The 26,790-nt window shown below is 36.3% G+C and overlaps 1 long non-coding RNA gene across 1 annotated transcript in view; it reads left to right on the forward strand.

The window, feature by feature from the left end:
• Positions 1-3,679: 3,679 nt before the first annotated feature.
• LOC136155420 (uncharacterized) overlaps positions 3,680-26,790 on the forward strand; it is a 32,814-nt gene continuing 9,703 nt past the window's right edge. The window contains exons 1-3 of the long non-coding RNA XR_010660815.1: positions 3,680-3,732; positions 19,336-19,414; positions 25,195-25,506. This is a non-coding gene — a long non-coding RNA (uncharacterized lncRNA). The remainder of the gene's footprint in view (positions 3,733-19,335; positions 19,415-25,194; positions 25,507-26,790) is intronic.

A 26,790-nucleotide genomic window follows, 5' to 3' on the forward strand; every position in this document is an offset into this window, starting at 1 on the left:
TGCAGCTAGCAAAAAACCACATAGGACCTTTTTATATTCTGGTACAAGAATGATCTCCAAGATAGACTTTTAAGTGGTAAAAAGTTATAAGACAGCACAGATAATAATATGCTATTATTTATGTTTTAAAATGTACATGTACATATGTACACATATATTCTTTCATTTTTATAGAATGTCTCTGGAAATAAATATAAGAGAATAATAGTGGTCGCTTAGGGAAGGAGTCACAAAAAAGGACATAGATCATATATACTTCTTGTACCTACTGATTTTTTCCTCTTAACCCTTTATTTTGCATTTATGTTTATATTGATCAGATACGGAGTATTGATATAGAATATTGATATAGGTTGTTATTGAGGACATCATCGATTGGGTTGTCAGAAATTATGTAACAAGTTCATCTTCAGATTCCAAGCCTAAGAAAATGTCTCTCTCCCTCAGAACAACCTCCTGTTACCACACAGTGATAATATATTTCTTATTTTGACTAATAAGAAGCTGAAAGCTACGTGCAATAGTTCCCTATACTCTAAATTTATTTTTTGCATAATTACTGCTTTTCTTTGCTCCTTTATTATACTTTTTATTCTTATATTTGAGTTTTATTAAATCTATACTTTTAACTGTATACCAACATCAAATTCGTAGACTCTACATGTGAAGAAAGCATTTGGTTGAAATGTAAATATTCTAGTAAGAATGGTTGCCATCTTATTTAGCTGAAAAAGTTTAAAACTTTTAATATTCAAATTTTAATGACTGTAATCTAAGTCCCACCTTCAGAAATCTAAAATTAGTAAAATTCTCACTTATTTATTATATTACTTTAAATAGAAAACATTACAGTTATAGCTTATGAGAGTTGCTGTTATGTGCTCCATATTAGCATTGTGTAAACTTAACTTTTTTTTGAAAAACAGATCATTGCTTCTTGCTGACCTTGACAAAGAAGAAAAGGAAAAAGACTGGTATTATGCTCAACTTCAGAATCTCACTAAAAGAACAGATAGCCTTCCTTTAACTGAAAATGTAAGTAACTTGACAAAATAACTTATTTTTATATCTGAAAGTGTATATAAGTTTATAACTATATAGTTATTTGTAAACTGTAATATGTTTTATCCAACTTCAACATAAATATATAGTCAATGAATTTTGTATGTAGAGATGATAAAACTAAAAGATTCAGGATTCAACTAGGTGTTTTATTATTTGACGTGTTGAATTACCAAAGATACTCTGTAGAAATGTTTATTACCATCTGTCTGTTTTTTGAACTATATTACAGGACTCGTGCCAGATGGTTTTTGCAGTGAAAGTATCTTTGAGATAACCTGAGTCCTATTCTAGTTATTGTAAATGACAGTAGCTGTTGGCACAGATGTTAGAGCTTTTTGCAAGCACTAAAAGTTGTTTGTTTTGCTAATATAACTATGTAAAAAATAACTTAATTCTGTCAGCCTCTCCCTCCCCACCCAAGCTCTCCAAGTCAACTGTTCTATTCATGGGGTGACACGTATAAGAACATTTCTGAAATACATTAATAATTTTAAATAAGACTTTATTTTAACTGTTACCCATAAATTTTAAAACAATTTTTTAGAAATAGGCCAGTTAAAATTAATCTTCCACTCTTAGCTTAGATTTTTCATTTTCTAATAGTTTTGAGAGGACATTATAAAAGAAAAAGTAACAATGAAGGAAAAACCTTTTCCAGAACACGCAGTTAATCACATTCCTGCGTGGGTGGGCATTGTCTGGTGGGAGCTAGAACTAGAAACTTCAGTGGTCAGCCTCCTGAGCACAAACTTATCCAGGTTGTGAGAGGGAAAGAATCTCCCTTCCTGACAATGTCGTTAACATCATTTTGGGAGCTAAGGAGACACCACAAGTGAAAGAACAGTTCATAGAGAGTGTGGACGTATGAGAATTAGGAACTCAGTAGGGTTTGGAGGGATCGTTGCTCTTAATATTAAAGCACTGTTTTGCTTAACATTCACTTTGGTAATTAAAATGTACAGTATTTAGAGTCTAGCTGTCTGCATGCAGTTGTGTATGAAACAGTTCAAGAGCAATTGGTTAATACCTGAAACAAAGATCAGTTGTCAGCTCATTCCCATATTAATTTACCATATAGTCAGTCACATTTATTTAAGAGGATATGTAAGACATTATAGACCATTAAGCAACATTAGCAAATGTAAATTGCTTATATTTCATAAATATTTTTAAATTCACAAAATTTTTATTTTATATTGGGAAGGCAGGTTAAGAATGCTTTCATATAGAAATACTTGTCAGGTTACCAGGCATTGCTTAAAACATCAAATATAAACCACATTATTGTAATATAATGTGTCATCTTCAACCTTTTGCGCAAGGGATTTTTGGAAGTGGAGGACAAATAAGTGTAGTTATAACATGACTCACAGCATGGAGACTATTTCAACTGTGTTGCAACACATAATGTGGATATGCCTATAGGAACGCATCCTGCATATGTCGTCTGTATATTGCAAGGGGAAAGGGTGAAAGCTTCTCTAACTTAACCTGACAACACATTTTGGGATTCTTAGGCCTACAGAATGCTATTCTGAGTCAGACACATACACATGCAGCTTTTGTCTGTGTGTGTGTGTGTGTGTGTGTGTGTGTGTGTGTGTGTGTGTGTGTGTGTATGTAGGATCTTAGTTTCTGATCAGGGATCAGACCTTCACCCTTGACAGTGAGTGTGTGGAGTCCTAACCCCTGGACCTCCAGGGAATTGCCCACATGCAGCTTTTTATTGGACTTACAGAGCATGAAGAATCTACAGCACTTCCTTATTCCCTTCGTGGTCTGTTATAACTGTCACTCATTATTTTGTCCAGCTGTTCTTTTAGCCTTGGAGCATGTCTTTGTAAGTTTCTTTGCCTTCTCCTTTTTTCATTTTTTATACCTAGCAGTTACCACAACATCTGGAATTGTAGTTAAGAGGGCTAATAAAGTTTTGAATGCACTAACACCCACTCCATGAAGAAGTACTTTTTTTGGTTTGTTTCAACTTTGGTTCATATTTATATTTTTACCAAAAAGTTTGTGTTATCTTGCAATTTATTTTTATATAAAAGCTTTTCTTTATTCTGTCTTCTTTATTTTACATGTGGGAAAGTTCTCTCTATTTAGTCTCCATGTACATAAGAATCCTGAAGTGAGGTATAAACTTAAGGATGATGGACCTGATCCTTGATTTTTCTATTTTGTCCACATTAATATTCTAATTTTTAACAGTTCAAAGTAGTGCTTCTTCAGGGCAGAAGAATTGTAAGGTAACTGAAAATAGGCTTACCTTAACTGGATAAATATATATATTTTAAAGAGCTAGTACAATTTAATTAAAACTATTTGTGACTGTGGGGCAGTAAAAGTGTTTCAACTCTTCACTTCACATCAGAAAGCCAGGCTGAGCCTGGCAGTGATCATCAAGTTTTAGGACTTCTTAGAGTAAAAAATAACTTTCTTATGATAACTTATGTATTTGTTTATTCATTTTCTTTATGGATACTTATATGCTTTTTTATTTTTACTGATAAACACAAGATATTAACATTTCCATTTTACTTGTGGTTTTAGTTTTCCTTACAAACAGATATGACCAGAAGGCAGTTGGAATACGAGGCAAGGCAAATCAGAGTTGCAATGGAAGAACAACTAGGTAGTTGCCAGGATATGGAAAAACGAGCACAGGTAACATATTTATTATTAAACTATGAAACAGTAGTAGCTAGATTTCTATGAAGAATCTAATGAATTACAGCTCTGTTAACTTTGGTTAAGTTTTATTCTTAAAGATTTTTTAAAGTCTATCTTTACTTTGGCACTAGTTCAAAATAAGAATAGTTTACTATGGCTGCTGGGAAGCATAACCAGTATTCACATAATTCTGCCTTCATATTTCAATTCTCGGATACTGTTCTGCTATGCCTTGGAATTATAAGAGGGAAGAAGAATTCAATTCTGGTCATCTTATTAGTTGCTAGCTAACTTCAGTTATCCTTTGAGATTTTTACTTCTGTGTTTGTGTAATGAAAAAAGGAAAGTCTCATTCGAGGAGAGAAACATATAAAAAGAACCTTGGGAAGAGAAACAAATTGAATGGAGAACATTCTCATGTTTCTACCCTCAACTATGTAAAGAAAGAATATTGGCATAAGAAAGGATTTCTTAAGACATTAGACTAATTATAAAGACTGGTAAAATTCTACTATTTTAAAATTAAGAATTTATCTTATATTAGGTACCTTAAAGAAAATGAAAAGGGGAAAAAGCATGTTTGGGAATTCCCTGTCTGTCCATTTGTTTGGACTCAGTGCTGTCACTGCCAGGCCCTGAGTTCAGTCTGTGGTCAGAGAACTAAGATCCCGCAAGCCAAAATGGCACGGCCAAAAGAAGAAAATAAAAAGGTGAAAAGATAAGTTACATATTGGGAGAAGGTATTTATCACCATATAAGTGGTATGGAATCAAGAATATATAATGAATTTCCAAAGATACTTTAAATTATATGATACAATTAATACAGATTTAGTATTTGTAACTGTTGGTGTTTTCATGAAATTATTTTAAAATACCAGGCAGATTTTGTTTGTTGATAGAAAAACTATGAGAAATTTTACTCTGGTTTATATGAATTTACGTTTTTAGAATGTGAATTTATGGAATACTGTATACATGTTTTTCTATATCTGTTAATGTGTTTGCTTTTAGAGGTTCTTAAGAAATGAGATGTTGATATGAAAATGTCTGTATTAATGTATAAATATAAATAAGTATATTCCAGACAGCTTACTCTAGAACAGGTTAACTTGAGTTCTTTCTTGGCCATTTTGTCCAGATATGTGCAGATGTATTCATTTTAATTTTGTTCTGGAATATAGTGTTCTTTTGCTAGTTAATATTCTAAGGAATTTTTAGTCCATATTTTATAAATACAGCAAACATTCATTTATTCTGGAAATATATTAAGCTTAGGGCTAAAGAGATATTGTACACAAAGCAAAAATGGAAGTATTTGCAGTACATATGAGGAGTTACTATCCCTAATATACAGGAAGCACCTACAAATCAATTGAAAACAAGACAACCAAAGAGGAAAATAATCAGAAGGTATGAGTAGTCCCATCACAAAAGTACAAGTGGTTAATAAATCATTGTTAAAATATACTTAAACGTCACTAGTTATCAGGGAAAAGTAACATACAATAATGTTGTTTTTTGTTTGTGGTGGTGGTTTCTTGTTTGGTTGGTTAATTTTCTGCCTATCAGGCTGGCAAAAGCTTTAAAGTTTAGTGTCATGTAATACTGGTGAGATTTTGAGAGATTGTAATATGAAGCATCGTTGTCTGCCTGTTGTAATAAACTGGTACAGTCCTGAAGGACTCTGTAGCACTACCTGTCAAAGTTAAAATGTTTGTACCCTCTGACATAGTAATTCTGTAAGACTCTCAGAATATGTCCTCCAGGAATGTCGAGTTAAAGCAGCAAGAATATAAGTATGGATTTTATGCTATTCATCACAACACTGTAAGACAGAGAGAGAGAGACGATTGCAGTGTCCACCATTTGGGTAGTTATTAAATTATTACATTAGTAGTATGCAACTCTTACAAACACTAATAATTAGGTAATGGGAATAATGAAAATAATTGTCCATAGTAATTCTCTCCCTCATAACTCTGCTTGAGTGACTCAGCACGTAAGACTAGAATGGTCAGCTAACGAACATGAAAGTGAATTCCAAGAAGGCCTGAGGCCATGAGAAAAAAATGTGTTACCTCCTTTGCAAGGAAAAGATGGATAAAAATTCCAAGTAAAATAAAAATAGAGTGAAAGTTTTTTTAAAAAACAATCATGTACCAGAAACAGAAGCCAACATTATATTAGATTGAGAAAATAGAGAAATAATTAGATTATTACCTTTGCAGTCATTAACATGGTTTGCCGCTTGCTCTCATCACTATTACTTAACTTTGTTTGGAGGTTCCACTAATTCAGGTAGAAAGAAAACAAATTGTTTAACTACTGCACTATTTTCCAACTAGAAGGGAAGAGAGCAAATAATTGTCATTTGTAAACTACATTGTTGTCTACCTAGAAAAACCATGGTGAAGAGCCAAAAAGTTTTTCAGCTAATGAGAGAACTCAGTAGGGTGGCTGGAGTTAAGATACATTAGGGTTTCTCTATTAGCAATGACTACCATTTGGAAATGGAAATTGGGTAGAATGATCTCTTCATAATGACAGGAAATTTTAAAATACCAAACACAGACCACATGAAGAAAAATATAAAATTGCTAAAGGACACACTATGGGGCCCTAGAAGTAGAAAAGCCTGTGTGGCTCTCTGCATTGTATTTGTGTTATCTGGTTGCAGTGATGCCAGGGATATCACAGAAGAGGGGCCAACTAAGATTGTAAGGTCCTGCAGGGTATGGAGGAGTGAAGTGAGTAGTCAGACCACTCTTGCTGTCTGTACATCCTGTGAATGCCTGCTTCCCCTGCACCCTGCATACAAGCCTGACCTTCCCACACACTTGCCCCTGGCCCCAGCTATTGTCTGTGCTGATCACTGGGGCAGTGAAGGGCATTCCCCCTCTGTGGCTTTCCCTGGCAACTGATGAGCCAGCCTGACATCACTGTGTAACTGGCACTCTCCCCTTCCACCCAAGAGGGAAGCCTGCTGCGTGTCCTGCCTGCCATCCGTCACACATGGTAGGGTATCACTCCAGGACTTTGTTTCAGGTGTGTAAGATCCCCCTTCCATTAAACCACTGATGTCTCTGTTGCTAAAAATAAATAAGATCCCTGGGTGAGAAGATTTTAATATCCTAATAATGTCTTTCTTTAAAAAGTTGATATAGAAATATAATATGATTCTAGTCATAATCTTAATTTTTTTAGAGCCCAGAAAAATGATTTTTAAGTTTGTAAAGTAAGAATTTCCAAAAGTATTTAAGAAAATTATAGTGAGTGAGGATTTACCTTACCATTTGGTAAAATTTGCTGTAAAGGTATTGCAGTAATCACAGTATGATATTAATAGCACAGGAATAGACATAGGCAAATAGAACAGAATAGAGACTAGAAAAAGATGTAAGAAAATCTGGAATCTTTTAATGATAGAAGTTGCAAGTTTGGGGGGGGGGAATGGTAAATAACTCAGTGAGAACATAGATGATAACTGGGAACCTTTCTGGTGGTGGTTGTTTTTTAGTCACTAAGTCGTGTCCGATTCTTTCGTGACCCTGTGAACTGTAGGCCGTCAGCCTTCTCTGTCCATGGGATTTCTCAGGCAAGAATACTGGAATGGGTCGCCATTTCCTTCTCCAGGGGATCTTCCTGACCCAGGGATTGAACCCACATCTCCTTCATTGGCAGGCAGATTCTTTACCACTGAGCCACCAAGGAAGCCCTATCTAGTAGTAGAGAAATTAAATTAGATCCCTACCTCACATCTTGTACATGAAGAGTTACAGGTGAGTTAAATATCTAAATGTAAAAAATAAAATTAATAGAAGAAAATATAGGACAAGAGAGATCTTAATTAAGAATGGAAACTCAAAAGCAATAGGAGGGGACAGGATTTATTTTGTAAAATTTTAAAGCATTCATCCTGCAGGAAAAAAAAATACGGGAAACTATTTGTGACACATCAAGGGGGAAAGGTTTAATATCCCTGTACTGTAAGAATTCTACAAACTAAGAAGAAAAAGACAACTTTTTATATGGGCAGAGGATGTAATCATTCAGTTTATTGAAAAGAAAATGCAGATGACCAATAAAACACATACAAATGACTGTGGAACAGTTTTGGGGAAATTGAAACAAAATCCACTCTTGCCCATGCCTATTTGAATTAGTCTCTGCCTGTCTCCATTAACAGTTTGGTTATTTATTTATTTGTTTCTTTATTTGTTCAACACAAATTTGGGCTCATAGTATGGTGCTCCCTACTCTCCTCTATGCGTGTAAGAAAAGGTTGGATAAATGTACATCAGCTTATTCATAAGAGCTTTTTCTGGGAGTTGGAGATTGGTAGAACGAAAGTTACTTATCCTTCTGTGCTGCCGTAATGTTTTATAAATACATGGATGACATAGTTCTGTGTAGCTTTACCTGTTTTCTGCTTGACATATATTTAGGTGATTTATAATTTCTCACTGTTGAAACAACTCTGATAAACATACTTATCCATATCCTATAAACGTGCACAAAAGTTTTTCTAGGTCAAGAGTCTTTTTCTTAGAGGGCTGTATGGTAAGTAGCTTAGACTTTGTCAGCCATGTGGTCTGTTGCAACTACTCAACTCTGCCTTTGTAGCAAGAAAGCAACCATAGACAACAGTATATGAGCAAATGAGCATGACTGTGTTTCAGTAAAACATGATTCATAAACAGATGACTGGCAAGCCTTAACTTGCTGACCTCTGCTCTGGTACACATACCTGAAAGCATAATTGCTGGTCCTAAGGTAGGAGTGTTCTGAATAGTGTTGGCCAGATTGCCCTCAAAATGATTTTATCAGTTTGCGTTTCTCCCAGGAGTATATGAGAATTCTGTTTCCTTTGACTCTTGTTTTCTTTTTTTCCTTCAGAAATTGTGAGTCAAACTTTATAATTAACAATCAATGAGCATATGAAACATTATCTTGTCATTTAGTTTATACTTTCATGAGTACTACTGAAGTTGAATATCTTTTCATATATGTATTAGACTTTTAAGATTTTCTTTTTGCTGTTTTTTTCATATTGTTAGATGTCTTATTCATTTATATTTGAGAGATATTTTAATATACTCTTAATACCCATCTGTTATACATGATGTATTTCATAACTGTTCCCTGCCAAATCTGTTACCTACTTTTGCTTAATGATAACAAAAAATTATTTTTTATTGTAATGCTAAATTAGTTATATTGTCGTATTTGTGCTTTCTTCAACCTATTTTTACATCTTTTCCTATCTTTAAATATACCCTATTTTTTTCTAGTAAGTCTAATGTTTTATTTTTCAATTAGATCGTTAATTCATCTCAGATTTGCTATTATATATGTTTTAGAGGTCAGTAAGTCAGTTCAGTTGCTCAGTGATGTCCGACTCTTTGCGACCCCATGAACCGCAGCACGCCAGGCCTCCCTGTCCATCACCAACTCCCGGAGTCCACCCAAACCCATGTCCATTGAGTCGGTGATGCCATCCAGCCATCTCATCCTCTGTCATCCCCTTCTCCTCCCGCCCTCAATCTTTCCCAGCATCAGGGTCATTTCAAATGACTCATTTCTTCACATCAGGTGGCCAAAGTATTGGAGTTTCAGCTTCACTATCAGTCCTTCCAATGAATACACAGGACTGCTCTCCTTTAGGATGGACTGGTTGGATCTCCTTGCAGTCCAAGGGACTCTCAAGAGTCTTCTCCAGGGAGGTGGGAGAGGGGATCGGGATGGGGAATTAAAAAAAAAAAAAAAAAGAGTCTTCTCTTTTGAACACCACAGTTCAAAAGCATCAATTCTTCGGCACTCAACTTTCTTTATAATCCAACAATCCATACATGACCATTGGAAAAACCATAGCCTTGACTAGACGGATGTTTGTTGGCAAAGTAATGTCTCTGCTTTTTAATATGCTGTCTAGGTTGGTCATAACTTTCCTTCTAAGGAGTAAGTGTCTTTTAATTTCATGGCTGCAATCACCATCTGCAGTGATTTTGGAGCCCCAAAAAATAAACTCAGCCATTGTTTCCCCAACTATTTTCCATGAAGTGATGGGACCAGTTGCCATGATCTTAAGTTTTCTGAATGTTAAGCTTTAAGCCAACTTTTTCACTGCCCTCTTTCACTTTCATCAAGAGGCTCTTTAGTTCTTCACTTTCTGCCATAAGGGTGCTGTCATCTGCATATCTGAGGTTATTGATATTTCTCCTGGCAGTCTTGATTCCAGCTTGTGCTTCATCCAGCCCAGCGTTTCTCATGATGTACTCTGCACATTAGTTAATTTTAGCATATGTGCTGCCAAAGCGAGCACTGCACTTTAGTTAAATAAGTAGGGTGACAATATACAGCCTTGACGTACTCCTTTTCCTATTTGGAACCAGTCTGTTGTTCCATGTTCAGTTCTAACTGTTGTTTCCTGACCTGTATACAGGTTTCTCAAGAGGCAGGTCAGGTGGTCTGGTATTCCCATCTCTTTCAGAATTTTCCTCAGTTTGTGGTGATCTACACAGTCAGAGGCTTTGGCATAGTCAATAAAGCAGAAATAGATGTTTTTCTGGAACTCTCTTGCTTTCTCGATGTTCCAGCAGATGTTGGCGATTTGATCTCTGGTTCCTCTGCCTTTTCTAAAACCAGCTTGAACATCTGGAAGTTCACAGTTTATGTATTGTTGAAGCCTGTCTTGGAGAATTTTGAGCATTACTTTACCAACGTTTGAGATGAGTGCAATTGTGAGGTAGTTTGAGCATTCTTTGGCATTGCCTTTCTTTGGGATTGGAATGAAAACTGACCTTTTCCAGTCCGATGGCCACTGCTGAGTTTTCCAGATTTGCTGACATATTGAGTGCAGCACTTTCATAGCATCATCTTTTAGTTTTAGAGGTAGGAATCTAATTTTATGTATATATATATATAAACACTCATGCATATGATTTTTAAATGTGTGTATATAGTATATGTTATATGCAGTATAATTTCTATTCAATAATTGTATAATTAGTGATATATACAGACATACAGATACACACAGATAGATATATATTTATGTTGTTAACAGAATTTTCCATTAACATTTATTGGATGCATCTCTGTTTCCCCATGGATTAGTAATGCTGTTTTTGGCATTTGAGAAGTTGTATTTGCTGAATATTTGTGAACTCTGTTCCATTAGTCTGTTTTAGCTTCTCTGGATACCACACTTGTTTTATTTGCTATAATTTTATTAATCTTAAGTCTTGTAGTATGAGTCCTACTTATTTACGTCTGTAAAAATGTGTTTATATTCTGTTTCATTACTCTTTTATTTGAAATTTAGTATCAGCTTATTTTCTTCAAGGAAAAACCTTATTGACTTTTGATTAGTTATATATTGAATTTATAAATTAATTTCAGGAGAATTTATATCTTTACAGTATGAAGATTGGATCTTGGTTGAAAGATTGGTCTCTGGATTCTAATTCCGTGTCACTTATCAGCACAGTGATCTTGTTTAAACTCTGCCTCAGTTTTCTCATTGGTAAAATGTAGAAAATGATTCCCTGTAAAAAATGTAAGGATTAAATGAGTTAATATGCATAAAACCCTTGGAGTTTAGCAAATTCCAAGTAAATATTAGGTACTGTTACTCGTTTTGTATCTCATTCATTTGGGTCTTATTTTATGCCCTTCAGAAAAGCTTTATAACATTCTTCATAAAACCCTTGTTGTTCAATTGTTAAGTCATGTCCAACTCTTTACAGCCTCATGGTCTACAGCATACCAGACTTCCCTGTCCTTCACTTTCTCCCACAGTTTGCTCAAATTCATGTCCAGTGAGTCTGTGATGCTATCCAAACATCTCATTCTCTGTAGTCCATATTCTTCATGATCCTCTTACACATCTTTTTTTTTTTCATTTATTCCTAGATATCTTAGTTTTTGTTGCTATTGTGAATGGAATTTTCTCTAGTTTACATTACTAAATTTGATGTATCCAGGAGTCTTCCTGAACTCTTTTGTTAGATTGTCTCAGTAGTTTAAGATTTTCTTGGATTTTTTCATTTAGATGTTAAATTGTCTCCAAGTAATGACAGTTTTGTCTTTTCCAGTCCTTTTTTCCCTCTTTGTATTATATAAGAAATGTAATACATCTTTGAATAAAGCAATGATAATTGGTCTTCTTCATCTCACCTTGGCTTTAAAGAGAATTCTGAAATTTCACGATTAAGTATGCTGTTTACTTAAGGTTTTTGATACCATTTATCACGTTAAGGAATTTACCTTCTATTCCTAATTTCTTGAGAGCTGTCCTGAATTCATACTGAACTATTCAGTTCACTTCTGTTCAGTGGCTCAGTTATGTCGGACTCTGCAACCCCATGGACTGCAGCACACCAGGCCTCCCTGTCCATCACCAGCTCCCGGAGTTTACTCAAGCTCATGTCCATTAAGTCAGTGTTGCCATCCAACCATCTCATCCTCTGCCGTCCCCTTCTCCTCCCGCCTTCAGTCTTTCCAGCATCAGGGTCTTTAAATGAGTCAGTTCTTCGCATCAGGTGGCCAAAGTCTTGGAGTTGAATCTTCAGCGTCAGTCCTTCCAATGAATATTCAGGACTGATTTCCTTTAGGATGGACTGGTTGGATCTCCTTGCAGTCCAAGGGACTCTCAAGAGTCTTCTCCAACACCACAGTTCAAAAGCATCTATGCTTCGGCACTCAGCTTTCTTTAAGTCCTACTCTCATATCCATGCATGACTACTGGAAAAGCCATAGCTTTGACTAGACGGGCCTTTGTTGGAAAAGTGATGTTTCTGCTTTTTAATGTGCTGTCTAGGTGGGTCATAAATTTTCTTCCAAGGAGCAAGCGTCTTTCCTTTCACGGCTGCAGTCACCATCTGCAGTGATTTTGGAGTCCCAAAAAATAAAGTCTGTCACTGTTTCCATTGTTTCCCCCATCTATTTGCCATGAAGTGATGGGACCAGATGCCATGATCTTAATTTTGATGTTGAGTTTAGAGCCAACTGTCTCGCTCTCCTCTTTCACTTTTATTAACAGGCTTTTTAGTTCTTCTTCACTTTGTGCCATAAGGGTGGTGTCATCTGCATATCTGAGGTTATTGATATTTCTCCCAGCAGTCTTGATTCCAGCTTGTGCTTCATCCAGCCCAGCATTTCTCATGATGTACACTGCACATTAGTTAAATAAGCAGGGTGACAATATACAGCCTTGACGTACTCCTTTTCCTATTTGGAACCAGTCTGTTGTTCCATGTCCAGTTCTAACTGTTGCTTCCTGACCTGTATACAGATTTCTCAAGAGGCAGATCAGGTGGTCTGGTATTCCCGTCTCTTTCAGAATTTTCCACAGTTTGTTGTGATCCACACAGTCAAAGGCTTTGGCATAGTCAATAAAGCAGAAATAAATGTTTTTTCTGGAACTCTCTTGCTTTTTCGATGAGTCAGCAGGCGTTGGCAATTTGATCTCTGGTTCCTCTGCCTTTTCTAAATCCAGTTTGAACATCTGGAAGTTCATGGTTCACATACTGTTGAAGTCTGGTTTGGAGAATTTTGAGCATTACCTTGCTAGCATGTGAGATGAGTGCAATTGTGTGGTAGTTTGAGCATTCTTCAGCATTGCCTTTCTTTGGGATTGGAATGAAAACTGACCCTTTCCAGTCCTGCAGTCATTGCTGAGTTTTCCAAATTTGCTACCATATTGAGTGCAACACTTGCATAGCATCGTCTTTGAGGATTTGAAATAGCTTAACTGGAATTCCATCACCTCCACTAGCTTTGTTCGTAATGATGCTTCCTAGGGCCCACTTGACTTCGCATTCCAGGATGTCTGCTCTAGGTGAGTGATCATATCATTTTGATCATCTGGTTTGTGAAGATCTTTTTGTACAGTTCTTCTGTGTATTCTTGCCACCTCTTCTTAATACATTCTGCCTCTGTTGGTCCATACCATTTCTGTCCTTTATTGTGCCCATCTTTGCATGAAATATTCCCTTGGTATCTCTAATTTTCTTGACGAAATCTCATCTTTCCCTTTCTGTTGTTTTCCTCTATTTCTTTGCATTGGTCACTAAGGAAGGCTTTCTTATCTCTCCTTGCTATTCATTGGAACTCTGCATTCAAATGAGTGTATCTTTCCTTTTCTCCTTTGCCTTTCACCTCTCTTCACAGCTATTTGTAAGGCCTTCTCAGACAACCATTTTGCCTTTTTGCATTTCTTTTTCTTGGGGATGGTCTTGCTCCCTGTCTCCTGTATAATGTCACGAACCTCCGTCCATAGTTCCTCAGGCAGTCTTGTCTATCAGATCTAATCTCTTGAATCTATTTCTCACTTCCACTGCATCGTCATAAGGGATTTGATTTAGGTCATATCTGATTGGTCTGGTAGTTTTTCCCTACTTTCTTCAGTTTAAGTCTGAATTTGGCAATAAGGAGTTCATGATCTAAGCCACAGTCAGCTTCCGGTCTTGTTTTTGCTGACTCTATAGAGCTTCTCCATCTTTGGATGCAAAGAATATAATTAGTCTGATTTCAGTGTGGACCGTCTGGTGAAAACCATGTGTAGAGTCTTCTCTTGTGTTACTGGAAGAGGGTGTTTGCTATGACCAGTGTGTTCTCTTGGCAAAACTCTATTAGCCTTTGCCCTGCTTCATTCTGTACTCCAAGGCCAAGTTTGCCTGTTACTCCAGGTGTTTCTTGACTTCCTACTTTGCATTCTAGTCCCATGTAATGAAAAGGACATCTTTTTTTGGGTGTTAGTTCTAGAAGGTCTTGTAGGTCTTCACAGAACCGTTCAACTTCAGCTTCCTCAGCATTACCGGTCGGGGCACAAGCTTGGATTACCATGATACTGAATGGTTTGCCTTGGAAATGAACAGAGATCATTCTGTCATTTTTGAGACTGCACCCAAGCATTTCGAGTGCTTTTGTTGACTTATGACATTTCTTCTAAGGGATTCTTTCCCACAGTAGTAATAATGGTCATCTGAATTAAATTCACCCATTCCAATCCATTTTAGTTTGCTGATTCCTAAAATATTGACGTTCACTCTTGCCATCTCCTGTTTGACCACTTCCAGTTTGCCTTGATTCATGGACCTAGCATTCCTATGCAGTATTGCTCTATCAGCATTGGACTTTGCTTCCGTCACCATCACATCCACAACTGAATGTTGTTTTTGCTTGGCTCCATCTCGTCAGTCTTTGTGGAGTTATTTCTAGGAGCATAGTGGGCACCTACCAACCCAGGGAGTGCATCTTTCAGTGCCCTGTCTTTTTGCATTTTCATGTTGTTGTTGGGGTTCTCAAGGCAAGAATAGTGAAGTGGTTTGCCTTTCCCTTCTCCAATGGGCCATGTTTTGTCAGAACTCTCCACCATGACCCATCCATCTTGGTTGACCCTACAAGGCATGCTCATAGTTAGACTGAGTTAGACAAGGCTGTGGTCCATGTGATCAGTTTGGTTAGTTTTCTGTGATTGTGGTTTTGAGTCTGTTTGCCCTCTGATGGATCAGGATAAGAGGCTTATGAAGCTTCCTGATGGGAGAGACTGACTGAGGGGGAAACTGGTTCTTGTTCTGTTTGGCCATGCTCTGTGAACCTTTAATCCAATCCTCTGTTGAAGGGCAGGGCTATGTTCCCTCCCTGTTATTTATCTGAGGCCAAAGTATGGTGGAGGTAGTGAAGATAATGGCGACCTCGCTCAAAAGGTCACATGCCTGCACTGCTACATCCAGTGCCCCTGACCCTGCAGCAGGCCACCGCCGACCCCTGCCTCTGCCAGAGACTCCTGGACACTCATGGGCAAGTCTGGGTCAGTCTCTTGTGGGGTCACTGCTCCTTTCTCCTGGGTCCTAGTGCACACGAGGTTCTATTTGTGCCCTCCCAGAGTCTGTTTCCCCAGTCCTGTGTGAGTTCTGGCAGCTCTATGTTGGGTTAATGGTGACCTCCTCTGAGACAGCTTATGCCATACTCAGGTCTACTGTACTCAGAGCCCCTGCCTCTGCAGCAGTCCACTGCTGACCCACATGTTCACAGGAGACACCCAAACACAGTTCTGTCTCCGTCTCTGTGGAGTCTCTGGGTCCTGGTGCACATAAAGTTTGTTTGAGCCCTCTGAGTGTCTCTGGCGAGTATGGGGTTTGATTCTACATGGTATTTCAATATATATATCAAACTATATTACTAAATAATTTTTATATCAGTTTTTCAAAAGTCATACCATGTCTATATGCCTGAACAATTAAGCATGTTGCATTTTATTTAATTTCATAAATATTCAAGATTGTCATACAGAGAATGGAAAGAAGTGCTACTGACTTCTTCCATTTTATGTTGAGTAACGAAAGCACAAATGTTATTGTGGAAGCAGTCATCAAGGTGCAGACTTGATTACAGGGTCTAGTGACCTAATAGCAATACAGAAATACAGTTCTGTGAAGAGGAATGTTAGGTATATTTTCCTGTTTTCACCCTCTAAATATTAAAAATTTTGACTTGGGACTTTATTGGTGACGGGGAGCTGGTTATATAGAGAGAGGAAAACAATGAAATATTATGAAACTAATAAGTGTAGATAGTTTTGTTGTTTCTGTAATGCCAGGATGTATTTGGTGTCTGATGTAGAAGTAATCACTCATCTCTGCAGAATCTTTAGAGAGCTACTAAAAATATTTCTTCTTCAGCATGTTTTCATGGTGAAAATTGGACATGGTAAAATGTCTTAAATAGAAAATATTATTTACCTTCAGTTCAGTTCAGTCGCTCAGTCATGTCCAACTCTTTGTGACCCCATGAATCACAGATCACCAGGCCTTCCTGTCCATCACCAGCTCCCGGAGTTTACCCACATTCATGTCCAGCGAGTCGGTGATGCCATCCAGCCATCTCATCCTCTGTCATCCCCTTCTCCTCCTGCCCCCAATTCCTCCCAACATCAGGGTCTTTTCCAGTGAGTCAACTCTTCGCATGAGGTGGCAAAAGTATTGGAGTTTCAGCTTCAGCATCAGTCCTTCAATGAATATTCAGGACTGATCTCCTTTAGGATGGACTGGTTGGATCTCCTTGCAGTCCAAGGGACTCTCGAGTCTGCTCCAGTACCACAGTTCAAAAGCATCAATTCTTCGGTGCTCAGCTTTCTTCACAGTTCAACTCTCACATCCATACACGACCACTGGAAAAACCATAAGCTTGACTAGACGGACCTTTGTTGACAAAGTAATGTCTCTGCTTTTTAATATGCTATCTAGGTTGGTCATAACTTTCCTTCCAAGGAGTGAGCGTCTTTTAATTTCATGGCTGCAGTCACCATCTGCAGTGATTTTGGAGCCCAGGAAAATAAAGTCAGCCACTGTTTTCACTGTTTCCCCATCTATTTGCCATGAAGTAATGGGACCAGATGCCATGATCTTAGTTTTCTGAATGTTGAGCTTTAAGCCAACTTTTTCACTCTCCTCTTCCACTTTCATCAAGAGGCTCTTTAGTTCTTCACTTTCTGCCGTAAGGGTGGTGTCATCTCCGTGTCTGAGGTTATTGATATTTCTCCCAGCAGTCTGGATTCCCGCTTGTGATTCTTCAAGCCCAGCATTTCTCATGATGTACTCTTCATATAAGTTAAATAAGCACAGTGACAATATACAGCCTTGATGTACTCCTTTTCCTATTTGGAGCCAGTCTGTTGTTCCATGTTCAGTTCTAACTGTTGTTTCCTGACCTACATATAGGTTTCTCAAGAGGTGGGTCAGGTGGCCTGGTGTGACCATCTGTTTCAGAATTTTCCACAGTTTTTTGTGATCCACACGGTCAGAGGCTTTGGCATAGTCAATAAAGCAGAAATAGATGTTTTTCTGGAACTCTCTTGCTTTCTCGATGTTCCAGCAGATGTTGGCAGGTTGATCTCTGGTTCCTCTGCCTTTTCTAAAACCAGCTGGAACATCTGGAAGTTCACAGTTTATGTATTACTGAAGCCTGGCTTGGAGAATTTTGAGCATTACTTTACTAGCGTGAGAGAGGAGTGTGATTATTTACCTTAAGTTCACTATTTTCAGAATTGTGATAGAGAATTAGCATAGTTGTAGTGATACAACTGAGGGACTGAGAGAGGAAGGTTTCTTTTTTGGTGAGCACATCTGTTTTGAACTTTTCCAAAAAACAGCAACAATAATGATTCCTACTATGGCAATAAAATCATAAGGACATTGTATTTAAACAAAACTATGTATGATTCAAGGGTAAGTTTTGTATGTAAGCTTTTTAGCTGTATATACTTAAAGCTATTCGTTATAATACTTTAATTATCTATTGAAGTATACATGCTCAAAAATCTTTCATTGATGGGTGCATAATCATAAAAAGTTTGCAAATCACTCCGTCTATTTTCTGACACTTTTTCCTCATTGAAACAATTACTCTTACAATACAGTTTCTTATACCAATGTTACAGTGTCAACTATGGAATTCTGGCAGTTGATGATAAAATATTGGCAGTACTTATTTTTAAAACATTTCCCACATTTTTCACTTCCACATTGTTTGATCTGTAGTTACTGCTTTGTGTTCACTTGAAGATCTCAGTATATGGGGGAAGCAATAACTCCTACCATCATTGTGATCTTTAGTGTTTGGAGTAATGTTTAGCTGAAGTATTTGGGAAAGCTAACTCTGAAAGGTACTGCTGACCTGTAATAGGAATAACTTTAGGGAAGATTGTTCTTATTGTTTACGTACTGGTGCTTCTTAAAAAAAGCAGATGCTCTTTCTCTTTACAGGATGCCATACTTTACATAAACTCATTATACTGTACTGACATCTGAATTAATATAAAAGTTTAAATTCAGATGTAATTTTCTTTTTGAAAGTTTTTGAGAACAGCTTTTATATACCAGTTTCACACTGTTATGTATCATGTGTTGTTCAGTTGCTCAGTCATGTCCAGGTCTTTGCTACTCTGTGAACTGCAGCATTGCCAGGCTTTCCTGTCCTTCACTGTCTCCCTGAGTTTGCTCAAACTCATGTCCATTGAAATCCATGATACCATCTAACCATCTTATCCTCTGTTGTCCCCTTCTCCTTCTGCCTTCAATGTTTCTCAGCATCAAGATCTTTTCCAGTGAGTTGGCTCTTCGCATCAGGTGGCCACAGTATTGGAGCTTCAGTTTCAGCATTAGTCCTTCCAGTGAATATTCAGGACTTTAGGATGGGCTGGTTGGATCTCCTTGCGGTCCACTGGACTCTCAAGAGTCTTCTCCAACACCACAGTTCAGAAGCATCAGTTCTTCAGCCCTCACCTTTCTTTATGGTCCAAGTAGATACATAACTTGCATTTGTACAGTTTTCCTAAATTTAGGGATCTGTTTTATAAAGTTAGATATGTTAAAAAGTTGAACTGATGCACTGATGTCCTCAGTATATGAATATGTATATGTATATGTATCTAATTCTCACATAAGAATGACTTGGCATAGAAAAAAGAATGATTTGATATAATCCTACTTTTAAATGGTAACCATAGAATGGTTAATGTTAAATTAATATTAAAAACTAATGTTTTTTTTTAATAAAAATAGATCTAACTTGGTTACTTATTTTATTTTAGCGAAGAATAACCAGAATTCAACAAATAGAAAAGGACATACTTCGTATACGACAGCTTTTACAGTCCCAAGCAACCGAAGGTTAGTGAATTGTCTCTTTTGTTTGTAGTTATAATGATAGGTGGTTGTTCTAAGAAAAGAAAATATGTATAATTAGCATGGCATCATTGAAATAGATGCTCTAGAGAATTGAGACACTTGATAAGCTTTTTCATTAAATTAAGTATAGATTTCAAAAATCTATACTAGTATGATTTCTTCATAACTTTTATGCAATTAAAGCTTATAGAGCCATAAATAGATACCTTACTTCAGTTATCTGTTTACATATAATTTGGCTACTAACAGTTTGTAAATAAGCTATCTCCTTGTGTAATCCATAGTAAAAGTTGATCATATACATTTATCTGTGCTTACTTTACAAACTTCATTAAAATGACAGTAAAAGGGTAAAATGAAAAAGCACAAATACCAGGGAAGGTGACAATAAAATTTGGAGAACTGCAAAGCAGATAAACAAATAATTCTTCTAGATTATGGTAGAGAGCTGACCCCAGAGTGAGCAGTAGGAGGTCACAAAGCAACTCATTTTACACTGTGGAGTCCTGAAAGTTTCCAGAGTTGGTTACACTAGGTACTTCTGGAAATGAGGATTAAAAAGGGGGTTAAAACCATATTTGTCAGCTCTTCAGCTGAAATTTGGTTTTGATCACTACACAGAAGGATGGGGTATAAAAAACCATCCCTTCAGCTATCTGTTTATAGCCACTGAATTTGGGCACTTGTCACTTTGTTTATGGGTAAATAAAAAGAAAACCTACATGGAACTTAAATGAACTATTGCTGAATAAGGAAAAATAGCATGTGGGAGGCTCAGAGAAAATAAAGTATTTCTTCTTAAGTCAACTACAGGATGACCTGTCTCTCTGCAATAAGAGCAAAAAGTGTTGAATAAAAGTCCTCATTGAACAATACAGAATTGTTGCTAGGAAAAATTGGCTCAGTATTTGGGGATATACCAATGCAAAGTTTCTAATATGCAGCCAGATTGAGACTCACATTCCAGATCATACAGGAAAAAAGAAGAGAATGCAAAGAATGAAATATCAACCTAGTGCTTTTTTCTAACTATAATTACTAAAAACATGATGAAGTGCTTGTTGATATTTTAAAATGTTTATGAGATACAAAATAGTATGTACACTTTGATCCCATTTTTTAATATGCACAAACAGTCTTTCAGAAATAATATGAAAAGGCAGGTAACCACTGCTAATACCTCCTTGTTTTCTTAGTTTGGCCAGTTTTGTAATGTTTTTATAGTAGCTGCACAGCTTTTAGAGTGAGAGAAAACTTTTGTATGCGAAACAAATCTGACGTGTCCTTTCATCACCAGCATGCTTCCCAAGTAGCTCGATGGTAAAGAATCCGCCTGCCAGCCCAGGAGACGCAGGTTCTATCACTGGGTCGGGAAGATTCCCTGGAGAACGAAATGGCAACCCACCCCAGTAGTCTTCCCTAGTAAATCCAGTAGAAAGAGACACCTGGTGGACTACCGTCCATGGGGTTGCAAAAGAGTCGGACATGACTTGGCAAGTAAACCACAGCAACAGCACTTACTGCCAGCCCTGAGAATCTGACCGGATAATGAACAGTTCTGTTTGGAGGCAGAAACTTAGTGCAAGCCCATTTACACACAGAGAAGACAACTAATTCTAATGTCAAAAAGTATAATTTTGAAAACAGTGTCTTTTAAGACTCTGGTCATGCATGCCTTGCTTTTTAAATCTCTTAGAAGCTTTGGCTTCAGTACATTTGAATTTGAAATATGTAGAAACATGTACTTGCTAAGTAGTCAAGTTCAGTGTAATAGTCATATTGCTAAAAGTAGTTTAATCTGGATGTTTTAAGTCAGTATGAACCAAATATTTGTAATATACAGACTGTGTCCTTTTTGCAATATTAACTCTTCAGTACTGTTTTTTTCTTTCCAAAATAAAACAAAACTATCTCTTTACTCCTTTTTCAATGTCATTGGCATTGCTGTATGTGGCATTCTGGTTATTATGGCCCCTTTGGGTTTCCAGGGTAGTTTATCTGTGGTGTTTTGTTTTTTTTTTCCCCTTGATCAAAATTACTATACTCTATTTTTAAAACTGTTTTTAGAGAGGCAACTTTTGTTTTTTATTGAGCAGCACTGCATTTATATTTTCTTTTTATATATATTTTTTCTGCTTTGAGTGTTTGCTGTTGTTTTTCTAGCTTCTTTAGTTATAGTTAGCTTTTATTCACCATCTTTCTTGTATTATGATTTTTACTGTTTGGCTGCATCAACAGGGTTGTTTTTTTTTAAATTTCTAAATCAATATTTACACTTATTTTTTCTACTTGATTGACTCTTTCATGTGTGTTAAATAGCCTTCTTTGCTGTTAGTATTGCTGCACGGGGCTTCTTTTGGTCATCATTTGCCTGGTATAATATACTCACTGTCAGTACATTTCCAAACGTTACCAACATTCTGGCCTCTAGAAATTCCTAAGAAAAATTGTCATTTGTTAATAATAGTTCTCATTATCAGTACAATTATAAGTTTATTGCAGGTTGGGGGCTTGTTTGTGTTTTTTTATCTGTTCAAGATTTCATTTATATCATTGGATTTGGGACCAACTGTCTACCACCATAACCTAGTCTATTCTTGTTTCTTTTTGTTATAAAAATGGCCATATTTTTCATAGCCTTAAGTCGTTACATTTATTCAGTGAATATAAACTAAAAGAAGGTATCATGTCTTATTTAAGAAAGAAAGGTTTTTAATTTTACTGTTTGCTGTTTCTTTATTACTATCAGAAGGAGAAGCTAGAAAATGGAGAAAACGGGATCAGATACTCATAAATTAGTTCACATACAGTACTGAGAAGAAAAGATGTCTGCCAAATAATTTCTCCACCATGAAGCATCTTATAACACTATCTTTGCCCTACCTGCTAACAATTCTGGTTTAAGATCTAGATGCAGGATATAACTCAGATGATATAACTATTGCACTTGATTCAAATCTCAGAAGTTCCAAGAGGGTACATGAGGCAACCAGTCCTACCACTTTCTTTTGTATTCTATAGGTTATTTACTGACAAATGTATACCATTTGGGGGGGAGGGGCCCCAAAAGATGGGAGCTATAAGGAAAATTGTGGCATGATTTAATAGTCTCTAGAAAATAGCCAATGAGAAATAGTTTTTAAAATCCCATGCAGAGTACTCTTATAACTCATTAATAAAGAGACAACCCAACTTACAAATGGGCTAAAGATTTGAATACACATTTCACCAGAAAAATTCATAGGAATGGCTAATAAGCACATGAAAATAGGCTCGACATCATTGGATGTTAAGGAAGTCAAGTTAAAACCACAATGCTATATCACTCTATACTCACTAGGATGGCTGTAATCATGAGGAAAACAATAAGCATTGGCACGGATGTGGATAAATAGAAGCTGTCATATGTTGCTGATGGGAATGTAAAATGGTTCAGCCACTTGGAAAAGTTTGGCAGTTATCTAAAGTATTAAAGGTATAGTTACCATATGACCCAGCAATTCCACTTCTAGCTATCTAAGAGAAATGAGCACATATGTCCACACAGAGACTTTAATTTGAATATTCATGGAAGTATTATTCACAGTAGCCCAAAAGTAGAAAAATGCAAAAGTGTATCAACTGGTAAATCAATAAATAAAATGTATACCGTTACAATGTAATACTACTCGGCAATTAAAAGGAACAAATTGTTGACACACACTATAACTGAGGTGAACCTCAAAAACATTATACTGAGTAAAAGTAGCTAGACATGTAAGTCCGTATATTCCATTTACAATAAACGTACAGAAAAGACGAGTTTACAGAGCAGAGTCATAGTTACTTGGAGCTGTGAGTGGGAATGGGGATTACCTATAAATGAGCATGAAGGATCTTTTTAGAATGATGAAAATGGTCTAAAACTGAAATATAGTGATTCTTGGTAAGTTTATTCAATGTCATTGAGTTGTACACTTAAAGTGGGTGAATTGTCTTAAAGGCATTTTAAATCCAACGTAACCAAAGCACAACTAATGATGGTCTCCTCCTAAGTCCTCCTTGTGACCCCCACATCCTCCAAATCCTCCTTCTCCTTTAGTATTATCTGTCTCCATGAATGGTACCACCATTATTCAGCTGTGTGAGCTAAGAAACAGAAGAGTAGTTTGTGACCCCAGATCTCTTCTTCCACTCACTGTATCCAGTCTGTCGTGCAGTCCTTCAGGTTGACCTCTGTCTCCAAGCATCAGTGCTTCCCTGGGTGTAAAGGACTGTCATCTCCCACTTACTTTAATATTTAGTCTGCAAGTTGATCTCTTGTGTTTCCCATCTTCTTAGACCATTCAAAATTTGAGTTTAAACGATCAGAATACATGCACCTTTTTCCTTTAGAGTATTGGTTATGTGGGGGCATGAGTGCCATCTGAGAATCACACTAAAATTCAACAAAATCATTAAGTTCCTTTTTTTAACCATCTCTCTGTTCTACTCTTCACACTGTAATTCTTTGATATCCTAGAGCAAACCACGTTTCTCCCATCACAGCTCCTTTGCATATGGTCTCTATTTCCCTAAATTTTTGCATGTGGTCTCTGTTTCCTTCATCCTCTGCCATATCCCGTTTCCTAGAACTCCTGTTTATATTTTAGATCTCAGTCCAAACAATACTTCCTAAGAGAGCACTTCCCCTGACTCCCACAATGTCTGATGTCCCTCTGTTATATATCCTTATAAGCAACTTGTGCTCTTTTTTCAGAGTGCTTGTCGAAGTGTTTAACTTTACTGTTGTTTCTTTCATTATTTGATAGCATCCCTGACTAGACTAAATCTGGAAGAGTGCGTTGAACGATGCCTGGGTTTGTCAGTACTGTGTTCTCCAGCCCTATTGCAAGTAACTGACATAGCACATACTCAATAATTACTTTTATATTGACATCTTCAGTGATGTCAGTGTCAAATCTTTGTAGATTTAGTGCTCGTTGATTCATTTTTTCTCTTCACTGACTTTGTATTCTCTGCTTTAGATGATTTTGTTGAATTTTGTGGTATCACTTTCCCAAGGTACTGTTTTTTCTTGTTTCTGAATTATTGGGACTACTTCTCTTTTGCCTATGTATAACTTACACTTGTTTATTGATGGAAATAGTATATGTAAATTATTTTAAAGTCACATTTTAAATGGTCTAGGAAAGCTTTATGTTTAAATAAATTCCAGTGGAAGCCATTTTGTAACATAGTTTTCCATTATTATGTCACAATTTTTAATGTGTAATTTTTAATTTTGCCTATAATGTTCCTAGAGGAGGCACACTGGTAATTGTTTCTATAAAAGATACTTGATTATTTTCTTTCTTTGATTCTGTGGTGATAGTTTTCAAAGTGACTGCTTTGTACTAGATATAATCTGTCTTGAAATTACTGCTTTTACTGGATATAATCTTGCCCTTTCACTTTACCTAACAGATGGTGGTTACATTAGAAAAGGTTTTGGTTTTATTCATATTAGAATCTAAGAGCTTATCTGTTGGTTTCATATTACTTTTATTAGCAGATGTATATAAAAATATATGTGTGTGTAAGTATAAATATACTTACATAGAAGGTATTTATAAGCTATAGTAACTGCTATATTTGCAGCTCTATTAAATACCAGAACCATGTGACCTTGCGGAAAAGACAGTTATTTGCTCTAGTTGGGTTATGTCCCCGATAGTGATGTGAGCACAGCTGGTGGAGGATGGTGTTTCTGTGGGTCTCAGAAAACCCTTTGCCTTGTGCAGCCCTAGTGTTCGAGGGACACACTTCACTTTGCTGTGACCGAGACAGGCAGCTGACAGCCCGCTGGAGGCTATGGAGTGCAGCTCCGTGCTTTTGTGAACCTGTGTCATTGAGGCCTTCAGAGCTTTAGAGCAAGAAAGAAGGAAAGCTGTGGGCTGAGAAAGCATGCACCGTTTTTGTATGTATTGATGTTAACTCCATATTAACAGAGGTCATCTCAGAGCAAGCATGAAGCTGGCTCACATGAAGCCGAACGGCAGAATGAAGGTCAAGGAGTGGCAGAAATCAACATGGCAACTGTGGGTAGCGGTCAGGTAAATAGATTATTTTATTAATTTCTTTTCTAGTTAACTATTTAAATATTTTAAAAGAAATACTGAGTGAGATGATTCTCACATGACCTGTTTCCTTCCTAAATGGATATCTCCAGAAGAATTCAGTACTAAAATGCTATGTCATTTTTCTTTATTATATTTAACTATGAAGCTTTCAAATTTCCAAGTATATTTTATAGCTCTAAAGTATGTGTCTCTGTTTTAGCCTAAAATGATTAATGTGAGTGGAGTTTCTTTGAAAAATAAATACTAAGCTGCATTTTGGTCATATGTGATTTGACCTAGTTATTACTGCTTGCATTGAATAGATTTGCTCTTTCTCTGTGGCATTCTAAGATATTTTTGTGTTTTTTAAGAAAATCATAAAGAGTTAATATTTTCATCTTCAGTTGTATTCCAGGATTATAGAAACCTAGCATTTAAATAAACAATTCTAATGCCCATTAAAATAAAAGTAAATAAATACCCTAGTCATATTTACTATTATCATCTTTAGCAAAATTATGGAAGACAATTTTTTAAAATGTAGAACATTATCTTGTTGTGCTGCCATCAGTTTTCTATTAGAGTTTGATTGGAATGTATCCTAATGAGTATTTTTCTTTGGAGTGTTCTGTATTCTCCACATTTTTTCAAGCAATATTTTATGTTTTAAATGAATGATTTTTTAAAATACAGTTTCAACTAAGTTGATTTTAAGGAAATTTTCTTACTGTTGATATAAAATATTCCTTTAGTGCCTATAGATTACTTTTAATGATACTATTTATTTGTTCTATTAGTTCATTAAAATTTAAAGCTTAAAATGTCTCATACTTAATTTAAATATTTAAATTTACCACATTTAAACAAAAATATACTTCATTTTAATATTACTGGTCCACATTGTACTGGATAATACTCTACAGATGGTAAATTAGGGCAAAAAAAATTATATTCCAATAGTACATTTGGGTTCTTTGTCTACTACTTAGGGAGTTCTCTGGGATTATCATGTGTTCCTACACATATGTAGAAAGAAGTTCTGTCTTCTTGACAAAAATCTTTTTTTTTTGCTTTAGGATTAAGACCCACTATTAATACTTTGGGGTCATATTTCAATTATTATATCCTTTAAAGCCTCACCTAGCCAATAAGCTCAATATTTATTTTTTTAATTGAATTCTTATCTCATTTCTTATATCAGAATTTAACTCTGAATATATTAGATTTAATGTCAAAGATGAAAACTTTAAAAAACAGTTTACTTATTTACCTATGTTG

This window comes from Muntiacus reevesi, unplaced genomic scaffold (assembly GCF_963930625.1).
Source record: "Muntiacus reevesi unplaced genomic scaffold, mMunRee1.1 SCAFFOLD_57, whole genome shotgun sequence".
Classification (NCBI taxonomy): Eukaryota; Metazoa; Chordata; class Mammalia; order Artiodactyla; family Cervidae; genus Muntiacus; species Muntiacus reevesi.